Genomic DNA, 19,231 nt, shown 5'->3' on the forward strand with positions numbered 1-19,231 from the left:
TTATGACAGCAAGTGTTAAGCATTGTATTGTGTATCATGCACTGTGCTAGACTTTATGGAAATAAAGATGAAAAAGTTCCTTAGGTTTGGCTCTCAAGGAGGCTGTAGTTCAATATGAGTAATGTGACACCATGTACGCAAATAAATGTTCAATTTGGTTCAATAATTAAGTCTGTATTTGGCAGGAATTGGGCTCAGCAAAGAAGACCCAAAGGCTAAAATGAAATAGCCCCTGTTTTTAAAGTGCTTTCATTCTTCTTGGATAGAATATAACAGAGATAAAGGAAAGATCCAAATAATTCTAGACTATTGGAGGAGGGCAAGATCACTTAGTTGTATAGATGAATTTTGACTTATGGAAGAGTTGACATCTAAACTGGAACTTGAAAGGTGAGCTTCAACAGGCAGAGATAAAGAGGGAATGGACTCTAGGTATGAGAACATGGACTGAAAATGCTCAAAGGAAAGTAAACATGGGACTGTATGACAGGATTATTTGTCATCCAGTTTGACTGGAATGTGGAGTAAAGCAGATTCTTCTCTGATATTAACCTGCGTGTCTTCCTCCTGTGTCCTCCTATGTTGCTTAGACAGAAATCTATTCCTTTCCTAATACCCCTACAGTGATTTCTCATCCCCTTTGGAGATTCACTTCCAAATCCACCTCCTTTTCTTCATGTATTTTCCCACTAATCAATGTGGAAAAGGAACAAGAAAGATGAGCTCCTTTTCTTCCCCCATAACCTTCAAGTTTCAGTATGTTAGAGCTGGGAGGCACTTTCCTTAAAGATTATCTAGTCCATGATTTGAGACAATCCTGAAAAACTCATGATGGAGAATGCTATCCATCTCCAGAGAAAGAACTGTTAGAGACTGATGGATACGGATCAAAGCATGCTATCTTTCACATCAGTGTATTTAAGGTTTTATTTGGGGGGGGTTGCTTTGAATGTGTGTGCTCTTACAACAATGATGAATATGGGGATGTGTTTTCCATGATAATAACAAATAAATTAAAAAAGAATTATCTGGTCTAATCCCCACTTTTGTACAGTGGAAAATGGAAGCATATAAGGAAGAAGTGACTTTTCCAGGGTCACATGAGTAGCAAAGCTGGCACTTCAACTCATACCTTCTGACTCCAATGCTAGGCCTGTTTTCACTACATAATGCTGCCTCCACTCAGGCCATCCATATGTTTGTAGAAAGGTCCTGGCTGCCATGAAGAGGATGCTAAGTTCTTCATGCTATAGACCTCAGTCTCAGACTACCCATTGGGATTACGAGGGAATCCCGACCTGGAATGAATTTTACTCCTAGGCAATGAACATTAAAGTCTCATCATTGCCTCTGGAGGCTGCCTTTATGCCTTGGAACCAATATACAGGATTGTTTCTAAGACAGAAGGTGAAGGTTATTTTTTTAAGGAGCTATGTATAATCTTTGAAACAAAATGAGAAAATATGACATTGTCCCGATTTTTAAAGAATTTATAATTTCTTGGGGAGATAGGATGCATAAGTAAATAAAGTAGCACAAAGTAGAGAGTGATAGATAAAAAGAAATTTTTAGAAAAAAAGCCCAAGGATAGAGAGGTTACATTGCACTGAGATCCCAGAGAATTTCATTCACAAGATGGCACTGATGCCAAATTATAGGCAAACTGGTACATATGGTGACTGGTCACAGAATCACAGAATCACAGAATCTCAGACATGGAAGGTATCTCAGAGGTGCTCTAATCTCACCCCAATACAAATCTTCTATACAACATCCTCAGGCAAGGAGTCACTCAGTCTTTGAAGACCAGGAAAAAAGGAATCTATTCTCTCACAAAACAGCCCTTTCCACTTTTGAATAGCTCTAATTGTTAGGAAGTTTTCCAAGCTATCGAACCTTAATTTGTCATTTTGAAACTTTAATCTATTATTCCTTGCTCTTTTCTCGAGCACTCCAACCCCTGTGAATAATATTGAATCTCTCATTCACATGTGAACTCTTCAAACACTTGAAATGGTCAGCTGGCTCTCCTAAGTCTCTTCTCCAGGCCAGCCAATCCCTGGTTCCTTCAACCAATCTTCATTTAGCAGAGATTCAATTCTTCTTCATCCTGATTATCCTCTTCTGTATGTCTTCCAAACTGGCTGTGCAAACTGTTGCCTTCAAAATATAGTATATTATGGACCCTCACATAATAATCTCTTCAGGCATATCTTGGAGATATTGCAGATTCAGTTCCAGACCACTGTAATAAGGCAAATATTTCAATAAATCAAGTTAAATAAATGTTTTGGCTTCTCAGTGCACATAAAAGTTAAATTTACACCATACTATAGCCTATTAAGTATGTAATTGAATTATCTTTTAAAAATAATGTATATGGGGGCAGCTGGGTAGCTCAGTGGAGTGAGAGTCAGGCCTAGAGACAGGAGGTCCTAGGTTCAAACCCGGCCTCAGCCACTTCCCAGCTGTGTGACCCTGGGCAAGTCACTGGACCCCCATTGCCCACCCTTACCAATCTTCCACCTATGAGACAATACACCGAAGTACAAGGGTTTAAAAAGAATAATGTATATGCCTTAATTTAAAAATACTTTATTGCTATAAAATATTCTAACTATTGTCCGAACCTTTGGCAAGTCATAATTTTTTTTGCTCATGGAGGGTCTTGCCTCCATGTTGATGGTGTTATCCAACTCATCAGAATGGTGGTTGCTGAAGGTTGGGGTAGCTGTGGCAATTTCTTAAAATAGGATAATAATGAAGTTTCCAGCCTTAACTGACTTTTTCATGAAAGATTTCTCTGTAGTATGTGTTGCTATTTGATAACTTTTTACCCACAGTAAAACTTCTTTCAAAATTAGAGTCAACCCTCTCAAACCCTGCCGCTGCTTTATCAACTATGGTTATGCAATATTCTCAGGGGAGGGGGAGGCTGAAAGAGATGGAGATAGATGATGAAATAGTCCCCCATTTGGTGGAGCAGTCAGTATGTACACAACATTTATCAATTAAATTCACTATTATTTGGGCGTAGTTTGTGGTGTCACAAAACGATTTCAGTGGAAACATAAAAAATCGCTGATCACAATAACAGATATGATAACAAAGAAAAAGTTTGAAAAATTCTGAGAATTACCAAAATATGACACAGAGACATGATATTGGAAAAATGGCATCCCAGAGTGCCAACTTGCTCGACACAGGATTACCATAAATCTTCAGTTTGCAAAAACAAAACTGCCTCGTATTTGTGAAGGATAATAAAATGGGGTATTCTTGAATGCACAAAGACAGCTCTTTACTTTTCTGTAGTGCTTTATATTCTTCAAAGTGTTTTCACATACTGTCATGGTGATGCATCTTATACTTTCCCATTTACAGAAAAGTGACATCATGACCGAATCTAGTTTCCCCTCTCTATCTAATTCGCCTCCTCGCAAATGCTGAAATCATATTCCTAAAATGTAGGTCTGACCATGCTGCTCTCTGCTCAAAACTCTAGAGTGGCTCTCTTTTCATTCTATGCTTAGATACCGATTGGTGCTTAAAGTCCTTCACAGTCTGGCTCCTACATAGCTTTCCAAATACATTTCCTATTACTATCTTTCACATATTTTATTTTCCAGCCCAAAAGGCCAGCCTGTTCTTCACAGGTGACACACCATCTTCTGTCTCAGAGCCTTTGCATTGGTAGGCTCTTTTCTAGTGTCTGGCATGCACTTCCTCCTCTCCTCCATCTCTTAGAATCCCTGACTACCTCCATGGATCACTCAGGTGCTCCTTCCTATCTAAAGCCTCTCTGGGTTGACCAGTAATTACTTAGTACTCTTTCCCTATTAAAATTACCATGTGTTTATCTGTGTATATATTGCATCATATCCCCATTGGTTCATGCCTCCTGACCATAAAGTACTGTAAATTCATTGTGGGCAAGAATTGTTTCACTTGTATCCTTGTCTTTTATCTTTATAACCTTAGCACCTAGAATTATTGTTATTGTTGAGTCATTTCAGTCATGTCCTACTCTTGGTGTTGCCATTTGGAATTTTCTTGGCAAAGATACTGAAACTGTTTGGCATTTCCTTCTCCAGCACATTTTACAGATGAGGAAACTGAGGAGAAATAGGTTAAGACTTGCCTAGGGTCACACAGCTAAGAAGTATCTGAGGCAGGATTTGAAGTCATGAAGATGAATGTTCTAGGCTCCAAGTCCAGTGCTCTATCCACTATGCTATCTAGCTACCCAAAACCTACAATAGTGTCTTAAGAATAATAAATACTTAATAGGCATTTATTTCATTGAATTAGATTGTGAGATTAGGTGTGATGGAGTTAGAGCAGAGATCCAGGTAAGGAGCTCTAGAGAAAATATTGATAAGAGATATAAGACTTCCAATTCTAAATCTTATGCCCTTTTGAAGTAGGTTGGAATTCTGGCTTCAGAATTATTAGTCATTATTCATCATGTATGTTAGTCATGTGACCTTTGGCTATGAATTTCATTTCTCTGTCTCAGTTTCTTGAAATGTAAAATTGAAATAATAATATATTACCTACCTCCTAAAGTTGGTGTTGTGCTCAAATGCAGTGCTTTGTGTCTTGTCTCTCAATAGATTTTGTAAATTTTAGTGCACTATATAAATATAAACTATTGTTATTTTCGTCATTATTCTTGGAGGGAAAAAATCTAAGAGACAAAGGCAACCTGGGTTTCAGTTAAAGGCAATTTTGCAAGGAGTATATAGGATGCTCAAATTTAAAAACCTGAACTCAATTTTTTTAAACTGTATGTAATGGATACATTTAAATCCTTGAAGTTGTTTAAATATATCAAGACATTTCTGGAAAATAAATTCTGCCAACGTGCAGGAAATAATTAAAATGCCTCCAGTCTAAGAACCCAGCCCCTGATTCCTTCCAGCTTTTGGCTGCACCAATGTCAGAACTGAATTTCTCATCAGGTCTAGACTCAGGAAAGAAAGTTTGAGTGGAACCAGTGGCACTACAATCCACTTTGGGCTCTGTAGATACGAATTCTGGAACTCTTTTCTTCTTTAAGACAAGATACAAAGATATCCCACTGGAGTTCCATCCATTTTCAAAGCACTCTAGCCTACCAAGATCCTTCCTTCATCTAATTTCTTATTTGTTTTATTATTTTCATTATTAGGCAAATGAAGCCTACACCTTCCCAAATTATGTAGGTATTCTGACCTTTTGATAGACCTGTAACGTGTAATGTTATTTGACATTGCAATATGAAAAGCAGAAGGATTGACAGTTGGCAGTTTGGAACTCAGAATCAATCAGGCTTGCCATGAGCCGAAAGTCAGTTACTGGAAAGACTATAAATAGCAGGATTTTGGACAAAAGAGGGTCTCAATGTGGAGAAGGGATTTTGGTGGGAGGTCTTGGTTTGGATTTTGGTAGGCCAATTCAACTTGGGATGCCAGCATCCAGCTCCGATCACTACCATACTCTCAAATCCTGTGTGACTCCATTCTGTATATCCTGACTAATTACTCCTCAAGAAGAAGCAATATCAATCACCATCAAACCTGATTCGGGTTAAAGCAACTGGAAGGCAAAGCCACAACAACTAACTGTCTAACTTGAACCCTGATTACCTTCGATTCTCATAGCATCTGACTACGTATAGCTTAAGCCAAGGATTTCCTTTACCCCTCCCTCCTTCAATTCCCTGTTCCCTTCCCCTAAGTTTGTTACCATTAAATCTTAAACTCACTTAGATGAATGTCATTCTTTACCTTAAGGATTAACAATCATATCCGTGAGTAGTTGAAGAAGGAGGGATTATTCCAACCAAAGTTAAGGGCGCAGTCAATCAGCGCTTATCCACATTTTGGGGGCCAGGATAAGCAGTCATAAGAGCTGTGTGATCTAAACCACAGCCTCTTCACTTATCCACTTATCCTGGAACACTGTTATATTGAAACTGGGTGTATTAGTTTCTTCAGAAATATTCCTGTGGGGTCCTTAGTGTTCACCACCACAACTTAGTGTTATACCTAGGGATTCCCACACTCACTCAGCTTCAGCTCCTCACACCATCAGAGGAGGACCGTGCCCCCATTATCTTATAATAGATGTTATCGGCATAGGTACTCTGTCCAGAAATCCATTTCAGAACCTGTCCATCCTGCACAATTTTTACTCAGGTCCTCCTATAAATTCACTGTTTCAATTCAATAAACATTTATTGAGTACCTACTACTTGTCAGGCATTATTGTAGATGATGAGGATGCAAAGATAAATGCTCCTGAGGACGTTCACCTACTTTTCTAGGGGATTTTTTTCTAGATCTCTTCATGTTATATGGATTACAGTGGAGTAACAAAGTTATACACTGATTATCCCTTACTTAAAATTGGCAAAATTGATAAGAGGACCCAAGTCTGCTCCTTCCTAATGCATTTTCTCTTTTAATTATACCATTGTATAGTATTTCACTTGGAGCACCACATTTTTTGCAGCTATGAAATGTCAAATTAAGATTTTCTCTTTATTTGGTATGCATTTGTACACCTGTGTCCTGAGCTTCCAGGATCTCACAGGAACAGATGTTGCTATTGCCAGAAGCAAAAATATCATTAAATTTGATTGGAAAGAGATTTTTCCAGCCAAGATTCCTATAGGACTGGAAAGCTCTTTTGAGCTACATGGAAACAGAAAGCAATTCAAATCCAAGATTCTCTCTGACGAACACATAGTATTCTCATTCTAAGCCCTTCAGATTGAATTAACTAATCACTGCCTTAGCTTCCATCTACACATTCTTTTTAGCAATGATACCTCAGAGTTATAAAGCACTTTTAAGTTTACAAAGCATTTTCCTTACAACCCCAGGGAGTTGGTAGTGAAATTATTATTTCATCACCTTCAAGCTAAGGAATTTGAAGCCAAAAGATCTTGAAAGCTTAATACTCAAAGTCGTTCAACTAGTAGAGTCAAGAATAAAATTAGGTTTCCATAACTCAGAGTCCCAAGCTTTTTCTACTATCAAAACAATGCTAACTCTCTAGTGAAGCTGTAAAATTTCAAAAGCAGTATCATCAAATGATGTCCTTTCATGATTAAAGCAAACTTACCTAGGCAGCTTAAATAATTGTCTAAAAAGATGATTTTCGTTATAACGATTTTTTCCCAATTTGTTGTTTCCCTTCTGACTTTGACTACATTGTTTTTGTTTGTACAAAAGCTTTTTAGCTTAATATAATCAAAACCATTTAATTTACATTTTGCAATTTTCTCTCACTCTTGCTTGGTTTTAAAATCTTTCCTTTCCCAGAGATCTGACAAGTATACTATTCTGTGTTCACTTAACTTATTTATAGTTTCCCTCTTTATATTCAAGTCATTCACCCATTCTGAATTTATCTTGGTGTAGGGTGTGAGATCTTGATCTAAACCTAATCTCTCCCATATTGTTTTCCAAATTTCCCAGCAGTTTTTGTCAAATAGTGGATTCATGTCCCAAAAGTTGGGCTCTTTTGGTTTATCATACACTGTCTTGTTGATGTCATTTACCCCAAGTCTATTCCACTGATCCTCCCTTCTGTCTCTTAGCCAGTACCATATTGTTTTGATGACTGCTGCTTTATAGTATAGTTTAATATCTGGTACTGCTAGGCCCCCTTCCTTGACATTTTTTTCATTATTTCCCTTGATATTCTTGATCTTTTGTTACTCCAAATGAAATTTGTCATAGTTTTTTTCTAATTCAGTAAATAAGTTTTTGGGTAGTTTGATAGGTATGGTGCTAAATAAGTAAATTAATTTGGGTAGAATGGTCATTTTTATTATGTTAGCTCATCCTACCCATGAGCAATCAATGGCTTTCCAATTGTTGAGATCCAGTTTTATTTGTTTGGAAAGTGTTTTGTAGTTGTTTTCGTATAATTGCTGTGTTTGTTTTGGTAGATCGATTCCCAAGTATTTTATATTGTCTAGGGTGATTTTAAATGGTGTTTCTCTTTCTACCTCTTGCTGCTCTAATGTGTTGGAAATGTATAGAAATGCTGATGATTTAAGTGCATTTATTTTGTATCCTGCAACTTTGCTAAAGTTGTTGATTATTTCTACCAGCTTCTTAGTTGATTCTCTAGGATTTTTTAAGTAGAATATCATATCATCTGCAAAGAGTGATAGCTTAGTCTCCTCATTGCCTGTTTTGATACAGTCAAATTGGGAAAAAATCTTTATAACAAAAAACTCTGACAGGGGTCTAATTACTCAAATATACAAGGAGTTAAATCAGTTGTATAAAAAATCAAGCCATTCCCCAATTGATAAATGGGCAAGAGACATGAATAGGCAACTTTCAGGTAAAGAAATCAAAAGTATCAATAAGCACATGAGAAAGTGTTCTAAATCTCTAATAATTAGAGAAATGCAAATCAAAACAACTCTGAGGTATCACCTCAAACCTAGCAGATTGGCTAAAATGAAAGGAGGGGAGACTAATGAATGCTAGAGGGGATGTGGCAAAATTGGGACATTAATGCATTGCTGGTGAAATTGTGAACCGCTCCAACCATTCTGGCTGGCAATTTGGAACTATGCTCAAAGGGCTATAAAAGAATGCCTGCCCTTTGATCCAGCCATACCATTGTTGGGTTTGTACCCCAAAAAGATCATAAATAAACAGACTTGTATGAAAATATTTATAGCTGCACTTTTTGTGGTGGCAAAAAACTGGAAAATGAGGGTATGTCCTTCAATTGAGGAATGGCTGAACAAATTGTGGTATATGCTGGTGATGGAATACTATTGTGCTAAAAGGAATAATAAACTGGAGGAGTTCCAGGTGAACTGGAGAGACCTCCAGGAACTGATGCAGAGAGAAAGGAGCAGAGCCAGAAGAATACTGTACACAGAGACTGATATACTGTGGTAAAATCGAATGTAATGGGCTTCTGTACCAGCAGCAATGCAATGACACAAGACAGCTCTGATGGATTTATGGTAAAGATGCTACCCACATTCAGAGGAAGGACTGCAGGAGAGGAAACATATAAGAAAAACAACTGCTTGAACGCATGGGTTGGGGTGGACATGATTTGGGATATAGACTCGAAACTACCACACCAATGCAACTACCAACAATTTGGAAATAGGTCTTGATCGATGACACATGATAAAACCAGTGGAAATGTGCGTCGGCCATGGGTGGGGGAGGTGCGGGGGGTGAAGGGGAAAGTAGGAGCATGAATCATGTAACCATGTTAAAAATGAATATTAATAAATGTTTAAAAAAAACAAAAAAAAAAGTAAAAAAAAAAAAAAAAGATGATTTTCAAACCTGTCCTGCTTGTCTGCATTTCCTACAGGCCCTCCTATTCCCTTCTAAACATTTGAAAAAAAAATCTTACCTTTTCTCTTTAGACCTGGAGCAAGTCTCACTATTTTCATGAAGTTTTCCCCAACTAATCAAAATAGGACTTATGATCTATGTAACAAATTTTGGCACTTGATTTCATTCTATCTTGTAATTTTTTAGTAGTTTTGACTCTCCAAGAGATTAGATTCTAAATTTTTTGTGGACAAGGACCTGATCCTGTGAGAAAATAACTTACCCAAGGTCACGTAGGTGGTAAGTAGCAAAGCTAGGACTTAAAGCTGGAATCTAGACTCCAAATATAGTGGACTTTCCACTATACCATTCTACTTCCTTAGCCCTTTATGGTTTGCAAAATATTTTCCACAAAACAACTCTATGTGAAAGGTCTTCTTTAGAAATCCAATTTCTAGCCACCAACCACTTCTTTTCTTATTGTTGATAAGAAACTATCTACATGCATCTTTCCTTTTCTACATGACATCATATTCTGTTTCTATAATATAAAATATATCATTTCTCCAAATTAGGTAGTGTACCCCCAAATCTATATAAAAACAGAGTCAGCATGGCAATTGGTGTAGAAAAGAACCTGTTACTTCTATGAAACTGAATTAGAAATAGGAAATAAAAAAATAGGAATGAATGAACACTTTTCTGGATAGATAATTGTGAGCAGTAGAGTAAGTTCCCAAGAGAATAATGCTGCGACTAGTTTTAATTTTTACAAATAAGCTGGGGAAATTGTTTACACTGATCCTGATAGTGTTTCATATAGCACCGGACTCTTCTGGGTCCTGCTATGCTATTTTAAAGGAAAGGAATGGTGGCGATATAATAGGTCCCAAGATGGGAATCAGATAAGCTATAGTATGAGCAAGATCATAAGTCCTATTTTGACTAGTTGGGTGAAATGTCATGAAGATAGTGAGTCTTGCTCCAGGTCTAAAAAGAAAAGGTAAGATTTTTTTTTCAAATGCTTAGAAGGGAATAGGAGAGTCTGTAGGAAATACACTCAAGCAGGACAGTTGTTTTTTTAAATTTTTATTTTAAACCCTTAACTTCTGTGTATTGGCTCCTAGGCAGAAGAGTGGTAAGGGTAGGCAATAGGGGTCAAGTGACTTGCCCAGGGTCACACAGCTGGGAAGTGTCTGAGACCAGATTTGAACTTAGGACTTCCTGTCTCTAGGCCTGACTCTCAATCCACTGAGCTACCCAGCTGCCCCTCAAGCAGGACAGTTTTGAAAATAACATATTAAATTTCTGGTATATAATAAAGAGAAACAAACTGTATGTGGTACAGTTTGGCAGCTACATTTGTGATTCTCTATTTCTGGAATTGGACAGCTATGTGGGTAGAACATTGTGCCTGGAATCAGGATGACTCATCTCCATGAGTTCAAATCTTTTCTCAGACACTTATTAATTGTGTGATCTTGGGCAAGTCACTTAACGCTGTTTGCTTCAGTTTCCTCATTTGTAAAATGAACTGGAGAAGAAAGTGATGAATCTTTCCAGTACTTGCCAAGAAAATCCAAAATGAAGTCATAAGGAGCTGGACGTGACAGCTTATCTTGTTCGATGTTTGTTAAGTTTAGAATAAAATATCTTAAGACAGCTAATTAGATCTATTTTGACCTGTGGGATTTGAGATGCCTATAGGACATCCAATTTGAAATATCCAGTAGGTAGTGAGACTAAGCCCAGATTAATAGTTTTGGGAGTCCATCTATTTAGGGATAATTTAACCGCTGGAACCTGACAGGAAATGAGAAAGCTAAGAAGACTAGAAAGAGGAATGATGGCCACAGGCAGAGACTTGGTTGATATAACTTTAAATAATTAATTTTGTTGTGTATATTGAGTTGAAATGCTTACATGTTACTCAGTTCAAAATATTCAATAAGTAGGTAATGTGGGCCTGGAAATCAGGAAAGAGACTAGGAGTGAATCTATAGATCTGGGTGTTATCTTCATAGATTTGATGATTAAATTTATAGAATTTGACAGAATAGAACCTAGTTTAGAAGAAATTAAAATAAAGTACCTTCTGTTTGAAGAGAATTATGATGGGTATTGAGAATACAAAGGCAAAACCAAAATTCTTTTATTTTAGACATGCTGTAATTAAGTTTCTATCAATACATCCAGTTGAAAATAGCCAATATTTGGAAATGCAGGACTAAAACTAAGAAGTGTAGAAGATCTAGTTTTACAGAAAGTGTGGAAAAGTGGATAGAGAGCTTGCCAGAAAGCTAATATATGGTATCAACATAATCAAGCTAGTACCAACAGGTAACAACATACAAAGTTGACAAAACACTATTTCCAAGAAAGACTGATTTGAATCATTTTGATGAGATGATCACCTTGAACTCCTTAAATTTCCCCAGATTAGGGTCAGGATTGAACCTAGGATCTGGGGCAGGTCTGAACCTACTTGTTTAGATGTTATGGGAGCCCATAACATCCTAACAATTAGAACTTTTTAAAAAATGGAATGAAGTAAATAATGAGCTCTATATTACAAAAAGACTTTTAGTGGAGAATAGATGACTTTTTCCTAGCATTTTATAGATTGTTAAAGTTATTGGGTAAGTAGGGGGCACAGTAGAGAGAGTGGCTTGGAGCAGAAAGATCTCAATTCAAATCCAGGCTCAGATATTTATTAGCTGTGTGACCCTGGGCAAGTCACTTAACTCTTTTTGTCTCAGTTTCCTCATCTGAAAAATCAGCTTTAGAAGGAAATGGCAAACTACTCCTGTATCTTTGCCAAGAAAACCCCAAATGGGGTCAATAAAGAGTTAGACTGATTGAAGTGACTATAAACCACAACAAAGTATCTCCAGAGGGTTGTAGCCTATGAATAGCTCAATGTATCTCAAGCTAACTAAATACATGACTTGCTTTGGATGCTCAGTTATATCCAATGACCCTGCCCAATCTAAAACTGAATGTATTTACTGTGAAATAAGAGAAAAGAAATTCTATAAAAGTAATGTCTTAAAAAAAAAAACACCTAAAAAGACAAGCCTGATTTTTTTACGTATTTCCCACAAAAGTCAGTCCTAAAGCAAATAGTGGAAAGTTCCAATGTTTCTAGCTACAAGTTTTATTTAAGTGCTGGCGAAGGAGTGCCAAACCCATTTTCAGGGAAGTTCTGTATGCAAAGGCAAAGGCTGTTGGCACACAAAGGGATATAGGCCATTTCGCTTATTCTCTCTCCATGCCAGGTGAAAGCCTGGTTGTTTAATGGCTTGCTGACCACTCTCTCTCTGTACCTCATAAATTAGCCATTTCGTTTCTAATAAATGCATTCTCTTTTTAGAAATAGAGCTAAACTCATAGCCCAGGGTTGGGCTGAAAGAAATTGGCAGATTTCTGCCAAAAATCATGCCTTCCAGTAGCAGGAGTGAAACATTTACAGTAAACTCAGGACTTGTGACAATTCAGATAGGGCTTGGGCTACACTAATTCCCTCAATATTGATGAAAGAAAAGTTGCTAAGTACTTGGGTGATATGGAAACAAAATGACAGGGAGCATTTTTAAACTATATAATGATAATAGCTGGAGTTTTCATAGTACTTTAAAGTTTACAATGAGAGGCAATTGTAAAACCAGAGACATTTGGGTTCCAATTTCAACTCTGGACATACACTATGTGACCCTGGAAAAGTCACTTAAACTTTTAGCACAGTATGCCAGGAGTCAGCAACTTGCAATCCAGCGCATGGATTTGTAAGCTCGCCTTGGTCTAGAGCAGGGGTCGGCAACCTTTTTGGCCTTGAGAGCCATAAGCAACACATTTTTTAAAATGTAATTTCGTGAGAGCCATATAGTGCTCACAGTGCGGCTCCTGTAAAAGCGCCTGAAAAAAAATGGCTTTATGGCTCCTGTAGAAAGAGCCATATCTGGCCCTCAAAAGAGCCAGCTATGGCTCGAGAGCCATACGTTGCCAACCCCTGGTCTAGAGTTTCTTGACCCCTGCATTGCAATTAGTAGTTTAAGGTTGCATTAGGAAATGCTAAGCCTATAAGTTAAGGGGGAAAGTACCAACCTGCTTCTGAATCCTTAGCAATTGACAACTCTACTGCCTGTCACCTATTGCCTGTTATTTCCATTGCTTTGTAACCCATGCATTCAACTGTGCTGTCTGGAATGGCTGTTCCATAATCAACAAAATTCCATTCATCCCACACTTTTCTGTTTCTCACTCCTTTCATCTTCTCACAACCACTGAAAACTGGTTGCCTCCTGAGAAGGCATCCTAAGCCACTCTTTCCTTTATTGACTGTGCTTTTATTCATATCTACCAGTTCACTGGTTGTGCTTGGGGAGTTTGATAATCCTTGTTCCTAATTGCCACTTCCAGGCTCTCCCTCTACTGCCTTCAGCAACATCCCTTCTGAAGTTCAAGCCATTTGATCTATCACTCAACCCTGAACGTGGTATTCATTATCTATTGATCCTCAGGATATTCTCCTTCCTTTCTGAATGAATTCACTGCATGAATTGGTCTTTCTTTTCCCTTAGCTCTTGCCTTCACATTAGGGGATTTCAATCAAATATCCTAAAGTCCCACTTCCACAACCGACTTAATTCCCATGAACCTTTCATTCCACCTCAGCTACACAGAGAAGTTGATGCCCTTGCTGGCAAGATCACCAACAATTATTCAATTTACATGTTCATTAATCCCAAAATTTCCTTATATGATCATATTTTCTCATTCCATCTTTCCCTCTTTTTTCTTGTCCACTTCAGGACCTCAAATCTATCCGTCACTCAAGCTCTCATCCTATATCTCTCTTTATTTTCTGAGTCAAACTCCTAGAAAAAGTTATCTACATCTCAGCAGTTATACTAAATACCTCATTCTCCCTCATTTCAAAATCCAGTCAACTATAAAACCTCACCCATTGTCTCTATTCATACCTTAATCCAGACCTGAGTCACATATCATCTAGACTATTGCAATGGACAACTAATTGTTCTCCCTTCTCCAAAACTTTCCCCACTCTAATCCACATAGTGATTACCAAGTAATTTTCTTTAAGAGTAGGTCAGACAATATCACTTATCACTGATTGTATCACCATATTGCCCTATTTAATCATCCCTAGTACCTCACAACTCACAACTCTCTTTCTCTATCAATCAGCAACTTTTAAGTTAATCAAAAACTTAAGTACCCCTACTTAGTACCTTACCAGTCACTAAGTATAGGAGTTCACAAGTCACTTGCTAGAGTGGATGACAACTCCAATGCTCCTACCTTGTGCAGTGCTAGGTAAATTGAAAGACTGTGATTGGTTCCCGTAAAGTGAGGGAGCAACAGGAAGTGACATTGAGAAAACTTAAAAAGATGAGCTCAAGGATTCAGTCATTCTCTCTGTGTTGGTGAACCAGACTGGAAAATGAGACTCTTTCCCTGGATCCTGCTTTTGCTTGTGGTGGTGGTGAATGGAGTGATTCCTTCCTTGGTTCCTCAGTGAGGAGACCCTCTCTACTTGTTGGCACTTCAGTGGGACTCTCCCTTTAGTATGAATTCTGGTAAGATTCTTGGTGGTCTTAGCCTTGTATACACTGAAGGTTCTCAGTGGATTCTTCAGATCTCCTGGGTTTTTTTGGCTTCCTAATTAGGACTTTGGATTCTGGTGAGATCTGCTTTCAGATTTACATTTGTGGTCTGGAGACATTAGGATTAAACTTAGGGTATTTGTAATTAGGTAGTACTTTCTGTCTCTTTATCTACATTTTTCCCACTTTCACTCTTTCCACCTCTTTGTAAATAAAGCTGCTAAAAGTCATTTTGATTTAAGCTGTAATATTTTTAAATTGGTGACCACAATATTACTTTAGAATTCTCATGTTTAGCATAAAACCTAAATTTAAATTCTTACACAACTATATATACATATGTTTTGAAGCCTTACCTTCCATCTTGGGATCAATACTGTATACTGGCTCCAAGGCAGAAGAACAGTAAGGGTAGGCAATGGGGGTCAAGTGACTTGCCCAGGGTCGCACAGCTGGGAAGTGTCTTGAGTCCAGATTTAAAGATCTATGGGTAGCAGGTTCTCAGAGGCCATGTCAGAAGAGAGGAAGCTTTGACAAGTTCTGCCATGCTAGAAATGCTTCCAGGGTGGTACTGACAACACAAAGTTTGGTTCTTAAGCACCAGACTACCTAAATACAGAAATTTTAGCCATTAGAAGACTGATCTTAAGTATTGACTTCTTTTATCCAAGCGAGTGAAAAAACAAAGACATTTTAAAAGGCATTTTCTTAAGTCTTCATTCTACTTGATTTTTCTGTAATGTTTAACACCAACTACTCCCACTTTAGAAGGTGAGAATCTAGAGATACTCACTTCTTGGATTTGTATAGCATTGCTCTATTATGATCTTCTTTCTAACTGTTAGAACAATCCTTTAAAAAAAAAAGATTTTATTTTTACTTTCAGTTCCAAAGTTTCTCCTTCCCTCTGCCCCACCCCCATTCATTAAAAAGGCAAGAAATGATGCTCATTATATATGTGAAGTTATGAAAAACATACTTCCACATTATCCATTTTATGAAAAAAATAAGGTGAAAAAATATGCTTCAGTCTATACTCAAGTTCATCAATCCTCTCTCTGGATGTAGGTAGTACTAGATCATTGTATTGACAGATCAATCCTTTTTTGATCCCCTTTGTAGGATTATCATCTATGTCCCACCTTCCATGTGTTGATGTGCCATGGGTTTCTGTCCTAGATTTGTTCTTTATCTCTGTCTTCCTTTGTCTCTCTCTCTTTGTCTAGTTCTGTCTCTGTCTCTCTTTTCTCTGTATATGTCTTTGCATTTTCTCCTCAGCTCCGTTGACTCATTGATTCACTGATCTTTATGCAGATGAATCCTAATTCTATACCTCTAGCATTGATCTCTTTCCTATATTGCCAACATCTCTGGCTGTATACATCAGAGACATCCTAAATTCATGACTTCATGCATAAACAATTTTCTACTAATTTCCCTTCTTATATATACAGCAAATAGCATTCTTTTATTCACCTAGTTTTCTATTTAAGGAGGCATCTTCAATATTTCCTTTTCAACTACTTCCTCTATCCAATCATTTACCAAATCTTGTTGGTATTTCCATTTTAATAACCCTCAGGTCAATATATTCTTCTTATTCACAACTACACTACACCAGACTTCTTCCACCACAAAAGTTTCCTCTTTGGTCTTCCCTCATCTAGTCTTTCTCCTTCTCCAATTCGTCTTCTATACTTCTATAGCAGCTTAACATTCTTAAAGAATGAGTCTCTCCATGATATTCTCGTGCTAAAGAAACTTCCCATTGTCTTTTCTTTACCTTCTAAGACATTTTACAATCTGGCTTCTCCCTCCTCGTCACTCCCACATTGAGAAAGAAAAATGACACCCTTGTTTCAAACATATATATATAGTCAAGCAAAGCAAATTCCTTGACTGGCCTTGTAAAAAAAAAAAAAAAAAAGTTTTACTAATGCAATTTTGACCATCACTTCTCTATCAGGAAGTAGGTAATATTTTCACCATTAGCTCTCTGGAATCATGGCTAGTCAGTGTTTCTAAATCTTTCAAAATTGTTTTAAGAAAACATTATTGTTATTGTAAAAATTGTTCTCCTGGTTTTGCTCGCTTCACTCTATTTTCCCAGGTTTCTCCAAAAACGCCATTTCTCATTCAGAATAACATTTTATCATAGTAATATACTGTAACTTGCTCAGTCATGACTCAATTGATGAGTACCCCATCAGTTTCCAATTGTTTGCTACTACAAAAAGAACCGATACATATATCATATGCATATACATAAGGGTGTATCTATGTACATATATGCACACAAACATATATGAGGTGAGGGTCATTTTAATAGTTAATCTTTTTCCTACTATTATCACACCAATCTTGTTAGATGGTTCAGAATCATAGAATGGTGCCATCTTTAAAATTATTGAGATTAGTATCACATGAAAGACAATGAAAAGATCCTTTGTGACTGTGAGCAGGTTGGAACATATGACAGCTGAGAAACTAAACAATCAGAGCAAAAACTGTCATCAGGAAAACGCATAATAATTTAAAAGAATATAAAAAGAACAATGGTTTGTTGGGCAAGAGAGAAAAAAGGTGAACAACCAAAGTCATCCCACAGAATTATATCTGCATCAAGAGAAAATGAAAAAGAAAAGAGAGTTTATTTTGGAGAGATTGCCTTTGGCAAATTAAAGGAAGGATGTGGATGAAAGTCACACAGGATAGGTAGACATGGATGGACTGCAATCTGAACTGGTGAAGGGAATATCCACATTAATGAAACTCCAGATCTTTTTTGCATACTTGAGTACTATGGACTCCAAAATTTTCAGATGGCCCTCCAAGTCCAGATGATTAAAGTTTTATTCCATTGATTTACTAACATGACACTTATAGAGGAAAGGCTGGCAGTATGATGAAATGTGCTCTGGGAAATTCAATAATTTCCAAGGAGTCCCAGAAAGGCAAATTCTTGCTACAAAAGTCCTCAACATTTTCAAATTGTTCAGTATCAGAAGCCAATAATATTTTATTAATAGAAATGACATCAAAGACATTTGCCATCTTTTTTTTGCCACTGCACCTTAACCACCATCTGATTTGTAGCTTTAACTTTCTCTAAGTTTTATCTTCTCCCATTAGAAGAGCAGTTCCTTGAACTCAGGGACTATCTTAATTTTCTAATTGCCTCCCTCCTGTACTTAGCATATCATAAGCACTTAATAAATGTTCTTTCTATCATACAGTCATCTGTGTGATGAGAAAAAGTCATTTGGATTTTTTGAACCCCAATTACTGGGTGAATAATACTTACACTATTTATGTCATTGAGCTTTTCTGAAGAAAGTACTTTGTAAACTTGGAAGCACTATATATATATATATATATATATGCATACATATATATATATAGTTATTTTTTATTTGTTTCAAAACTTTGATGACTCAGTGTGAGTAATTCCTCTGCTAGTAAAACTCACAATCCCTTCTTTCTTTCTCATCCTGTCATAATTAAATAATAATTTAGAAGCCACATTACATATATTGTTTATAAACTGAGCCAGAGAGATTAGTAGGTTAACATCTATTTTGATAAGTGCTATCTGGTTGAAAATATCTTGAAAATATTTTAGTTTTCATTTTTTCATGCTGGCCTGTTTATCTTGGATGTTTATGAAATTGCCTTTCAATACTTCTTATCACCAAATGTTTAAAAGAATGTTTTTCTTCAGTTTTAAAGAATGACGAAGTCGGGAAAAGGCTCTTCTAAGTTCATGCAGCTAAACATGCCTAGGAAGAGGGGCAGAGAGAAAAGAGAGCTTTTCTGCAATGTGAGCTCAGTGGCATTTATTAGTATAGGATGATGGCAGAGTTCAGTAAAAGCAGTCATCAAAGGAACCAAGAGTCAAGACAGAATGAATTCCTTCCTTCTCTGAGCCTCTGTACACAGCACTGATACTGCAGAGCTTTAAATTATGCAGCCCCCTGCCCAAGTAAAAACTTCATCTAGGAACCTTTAACCATTTGTTCCCTAAAGAACTTAGAAATACTCTTCAGAGGGCCTCCATGCTCTTTCTTTTGTCAACTGCCTTCATGGTCAGGGCTTTCAGCTAAAATGTTTCCTGCTCAGCTACAGAGCAAGCTTTTCTCTTAAATATAGGTAGAAAGGAAGGAAAGAAGGAGGGAAGGAAGGAAGGAAGGAAAGAAGGAAGGAAGGAAGGAAGGAAGGAAGGAAGGAAGGAAGGAAGGAAGGAAGGAAGGAAGGAAGGAAGGAAGGAAGGAAGGAAGGAGGGAGGGA

The 19,231-nt window shown here is 37.2% G+C and overlaps 1 protein-coding gene across 1 annotated transcript in view; it reads left to right on the forward strand.

The window, feature by feature from the left end:
• Positions 1-19,231, forward strand: part of ANTXR1 (ANTXR cell adhesion molecule 1) — a 331,895-nt gene that overhangs the window by 149,002 nt on the left and 163,662 nt on the right. The gene's annotated exons all lie outside the window — the stretch shown is intronic.

This window comes from Gracilinanus agilis, chromosome 2 (assembly GCF_016433145.1).
Source record: "Gracilinanus agilis isolate LMUSP501 chromosome 2, AgileGrace, whole genome shotgun sequence".
NCBI classification, from domain to species: Eukaryota; Metazoa; Chordata; class Mammalia; order Didelphimorphia; family Didelphidae; genus Gracilinanus; species Gracilinanus agilis.